General features: G+C 37.3%; 1 long non-coding RNA gene across 1 annotated transcript; it reads left to right on the forward strand.

Moving 5' to 3' along the window:
• Positions 1-129: 129 nt before the first annotated feature.
• Positions 130-3,412, forward strand: LOC143412198 (uncharacterized). Its single transcript, XR_013092939.1, has 4 exons — positions 130-210; positions 349-516; positions 615-742; positions 3,130-3,412. It is a non-coding gene; the product is annotated as an uncharacterized LOC143412198 (long non-coding RNA).
• Positions 3,413-5,599: the final 2,187 nt, after the last annotated feature.

Below are 5,599 nucleotides of genomic sequence, written 5' to 3' on the forward strand. Positions count from 1 at the left end.
GCTCGCCCACGGCGCTTTACGGCGGAAGCACGGTGCCATAAAGCAGATCCGCCTTACGTCGCGCTTGTACGACAGGCGCTAGAACTTCCGGGTCCAGATCCCGCCCTCTGCCGATGTTCTTTGGAAGAATGTGCCCGCGAGCCGGTTGTGTTCTCTGAACCGCAGAACTTTGACAGCGCAGGCCTAAGGACTTCCTAGGGTGGATAATAGGTCTGGGTAGAGGCTGGGAATTTGCTTTGTGCTTCTGTGTTGGTTGTGGGAAGCAGCCAGAGTAAATGGGTAGTAGCAGAAACGGTTGAATGCAGTGACTTTAATATTGTACTATGTTAAAAACTACCAACTTTTAAGGTTGCTGTCACATCTTACTTCATCGTCGGTCTTGTTAATAAGCCTGATGTGCAGATGAGGAAATTGATGTAAGCATGGAAAGGTTATCCACTAGCAAGAGATGAGATGAAAAACCTAACTTTGTCTAATGTACACGTGTGCTTTTACATGAAGAGCCCAGCTTCAGAGGTGAGGTTTCCATCCTCCCTGATCCCTGAATTTTCTGAGAGTATTATCAGAGCCCTTGGAAACAATCTTTCCTCTCATTCTTCTTTTGACAAAAGCAGAAACACATCCAGAGAGGTGAAGGAAGTGACTTTCCTAAAATCACCCTAGGAGTCAATGTTAAAGACTGTGTAACTAAATCTACTGTCTCAAACCTGACCTCGGGCAAAGGAGGATGAAAAACTTTAAGGTGAAGGAACCATTCTGTCTCAATTGCGTGGTATTTGCATGTTGTATACAATTACCAAAAAAATAAATTAAAATGTACACTTAAAAGGGGTGGATTTTACTGTTTTAATAACAACCTAAATATAGGAGCTGAGACTAAATAGGAGCTGGGACTGTAGCTCAGTGTTAGAGCACATGCAAGAGGCCCTGGGTTCAATCCCCAGTACTGCAAAATGCCTAAAGAAACAAAGATGGAAAAGCAAACTGGGTGTGGTTGTGCACACCTGTAATCCTAGCCCCTTGGGAGACTGAGACAGGAGGATTGCAAGTTCAAAGCCAGCCTCAGCAACTTAGACTGTATTTCAAAAAATAAAAAGGACTGGGGCTGTGGCTAAGCAGTTAAGTGCCCTGGGTTCAATCCCTGGTACCAAAAAAAAAAAACACAGAACCCAGATACACAGCAGTGTGCGGGCCTGTTTGAGACCACAGGATAACCAGAGTAAAACATTTTTTTCCTCTAAGTGTTGAGTTTTGCTGAACAACCTGCCACACTGTAGATGTTATACTACAACTACCAGACTGCTATTGTTGTCCATTCTTGGCCACTGACTACTTCTAATTGGAGTTCAAGAGGCTGGAGTGGGGAAGAAAGGAGAGGAAAAAAATATCAAGACAATGTACAAACAGCCAGTGGTGCCAAGCAGCTGGCCCAGCCAAGGAACCCATAAATAGACATCTGTCTTCTGTCTAGGTTCAAGATAAAAGGTAGAGTTAAGTCAACAAAAGACTGTTTGCAAAATGTCATCATGTTTTAAGGTGCTGATTATAGTATAACCTGGTTGTAAGAATAAAGACCCATACTTTTTCTGCTTTCACCATATTACTATTGTTCCAGCTTCGCTCCCCAGAGGCACCCAGTTTCTTGGTGTTCTTCCAGAGATCTTCCATGAAAAATTATATTCTTGAAAACTTGAGGTTTATTTATTGTCTCCTAGTTTTCACATCCTTGTGGTCCAGTGTAGAGGTCTAACCTATTAGGTTCAGTAAAAAATGCATCCTGGACCCACCCAACCTATTATTGGCTGAGTAATGGAAAACAGCCCTCTTTCTCCCCAAAATATTTATATTAGCTTTTGACAAAATAAAAGGGATCATTTGTGAAAAATGAACCTGGTAACCAAGAATTTAACCTTTTTTCATGTCCCTAGTAGAAGTTCTCAGTATAGTTCACACAAAGATGTATATGCCAACAAATGAAAGGCCTAGGAACGTTGTAATGAAGACAAGATTGTTCCTTTCCTTTCCTCTTCCCTCCCTCATCCCTGCCTTTTCTCTCTCCTTTTACATCTACTCACAAGCATTCAGTATTTTCAGGGTTAAAAGTAGTGCAGGAGATAATCTTCCATATTTACAAAGAGATATTAAAGGATTAGTAAGTTACTCTTACTGGGGTATTTGCAATTTCCAGAAGACTCCCTCAGATAATGATCTCAAGAGTTGGGAGAAGGATGACTACCCATTAGGACAGGAATATCAAAATATTCAGAAAGCTGTTAATAATTTAAAAGAAAACATTCTATGGAAAATTTCTTCAAGTACAGCAAATACAAAACTAGTCAAACTGGTATAATGAACTCCATTTACCCATTATTCAAAAATTATCACTCAAGGTTATCTTGTTCTACATATTTGTATACTCACTGCCCCTGCCTATATGCTGTATTAGTTTTTTAAGGCAATCCCAGAAAACATATTATTTCATCTATAAATATTTTAGTATCCACTTCTAAAAGACCAATTGTTCTTTCTTCAAACATAGCCATATGGCATTATTTTACCTAAAAAATATTAGTTGTGTAATATCTTCATATATTCAATTAGTTTTCTATTTTCTGATTGTCTCATAAATGTTTTTGTTTTAAACTTTGTTGGTTTAATTTTAATGTATTCTGCTTTTCTCTATTCTGTGACTTGTGTCCATATAATTTATATATATATAGTAAATATATATATATATTTATATATATATATTTATATATAGTAAATTTATATATTTACTATATATAAAATTTATATATAGTAAATATATATATAAATTACATGGACACAATACCTTTATTTTATTTTTTTAATGTGATGCTGAGGTTTGAACCCAGTGCCTTCCACATGCGAGGTCAACACTCTACCACTGAGCTACAACCCCAGCACTGGACCTAGACTTTTGATCAAATTTTTTAAGAGTTGATATGTTATACTTCTATCATAAGGCATATGATGTCTAATTACGTTCTTTTTGTGATGTTACCAAACATGATACACAACATCTAAATTCATTAATGCGTTCTAATTCTACCTTAGGGGTAATATTTTAATTTTATCCTTTTTTTTTTTTTTTTTTTTTTTTTTTAGAGTGGAAAGTTGAAGCTTTATTAAAGGACAGCAGAAAAGACTTTTCCTCAAAGGAAGAAGGGGACCCAAGAGATGGAAACCATGGAAGGGGGAGGTCTTCCCTCTTTTATAGCTAAGGTTTACTTTCAGATTTCCCACATTCCTGTCGCATGCATTCCTTTAATTATATCTTTTCTTCTTTACTTACTGCCAGACTTTTCCCTTACATAAATTTTGATCTCCCAGTAGTACAGCTTATATAGGAAGAATGCATGCTTAATTATTTCCTTTTATTTGCTAATTTTCAACATAAAGAGTTGGTCACTATTCTAAATGATGACAATTGAGTTTGTGATTTTGTTTCTAGTATCATAATGAATTCATGGAGTTACATTGGTGATTAAATCCCTAATCTATGATATATATGGTTTGAATTAGTAACTTAAAGAGATCTTAAGTAACTTATTCAATATATAACTATCTTATTCAAAGCAACAGATAAAAACACTTTCTGATATAAACTAAAGAAAGGAAGCAGGATTGTAGCTGAGATTCTCAATAGAGCCAGGGGAGCACAGTTTGAGGGTACATCTCAGAAACTGGGGATTTTTGAGATTTGAAACATGATAACTACTGTGATTTTTAAAAAGTCACATCTGGTTGGGTGTGATGGCTCATGCCTGTGATACCAGTGCTCCAGAGACTGAGGGAGGAGAATCACAAGTTTGAGACCAGCCTAAGCAACTTAATGAGACCTGAAATAACTTAGAGAGACCTCATCTCAAAATAAAAAATAAAAAGGGCTGGGGGTATAATCATAGTAAATCCCCTGAGTTCAATCTCCAGTATCCACTACCAAAGTCACATCTGAGAGGGAACCATCCATAATCCAAAGGTATAACTCCATTGATGAAAATTCAGACATTTCAGCTTCAGAGTTGAGAAGATTCTGAGAAGGTGTGTGTGTGTGCGTATGCACGCATGCCTGCACGTACATGTGTGTGCCTGTACACGCATGTGGTCATGTGTCTTCTTAGTGGTCCTAAATCAAAAAGTTTCCTATATGCAACACCAGCTCTTCCATCACACATATATCTCTACACAGCCAAATCAATTGAGCCTCTTCCTAAGATTGCTGGCAGTAAGGAAGAACATTCCAGGCAGAGGGAATAGGATGGACAAAGGTGTAGATATGTGTTTGGAGAACTTCCAAGTGCACATGGTGCTCAGGCAGACAGGGAAGTGGTGGTGGTGGGGTTGAAAAGACAAGATGAGTTTCCAGTCCATGAAGTCCTATGTCCTTTGCTGAAGGGTTTAGGTCCAATCCCATAAACGATGAAGAGCTGTTAAAGCATTCAAACAAAAGGGTTATGTGATAAGATTTGAACTTTAGAGAATTTGCAGTGATGTCTGGTGTGGGTGGCACAGCTATTAGATCTTCCTTTCCAATGCCTTCCCTTAGTCTCTCACTACCTTTAAGAAATTATGAAATTAATTTATTCATTCAAAAAATATTTACTGAACACTTGCCATGTGCCAGGTGCTAGGATGGCCGCTCAAGCTAGGAAAAAGAATAAGATTCATGCCAGCCTCCTCAAGGAGTTCACCGTCTCATCTGAATATAGATAAGTACATAGACAATTACAATACACTGTGATAAACGATGAGCTGATCAGTGTTGGATGTTAAGGAAACAGCCAGGATGGTGTTTACCCAGGCTGGAAGAATCCGCTTAGGCTGAACCTTTGTCAGTCAGGCATATTCACTGAAAATTCTATTGAACTCAAAATTGGTCTAACTAGTCTAGATCTTAAGCTGTAGGAGTAGTTTCTGCTGATCAGATAAACAATGTGTGTGTGTGTGTGTGTGTGTGTGTGTGTGTGTGTGTGTTTCAAGGCAGGATACGAGTGTTGTAGGGCAACTGGAAATTAAAAAACTAAAGTCATTGGATTCTACAACATTTATTGTATACAGAGTAATAAGTTTTCTAGATGGAACAGATTATAGGAAATGAGATTATATCTGAAAAAAATTTATAATTAATGCATTCTTCATAATGTATAAATGTAAAATATTATGGTTGCCACTCTTTCTATTAATCTGTACTCAAAACAAATATCCATTGTTAAACCCAGATTCTGGAATGCAGTAACTTTTGATAAATATGTTTCCTTAGGACTGATTATCAGGGACTGATTTACATTAGGTCTAGTCTACAAGTAAACATATTTTTATCAGTTTATATTGATAGATTTTAAAACAAGCCTAAAATTCTGTGTTAGAGGGGAACAAATTTTTATATCACACCTTTTATTGGAATATTGGTATAACTGCACTCTGTTTTTTATATTTTCTGACAACGCACACTTTCTTGCATTTATCAAACACTAAGCAGTTACAGTATTCCAGACATGACATTAGGCACCAAGGATTTAAAAAGCTCAAACCTGCCCAGTGCAATGACTCATGCCTATAATCCCAGCAACTCAGA

Source organism: Callospermophilus lateralis, chromosome 13, assembly GCF_048772815.1.
Source record: "Callospermophilus lateralis isolate mCalLat2 chromosome 13, mCalLat2.hap1, whole genome shotgun sequence".
Taxonomy (NCBI): Eukaryota; Metazoa; Chordata; class Mammalia; order Rodentia; family Sciuridae; genus Callospermophilus; species Callospermophilus lateralis.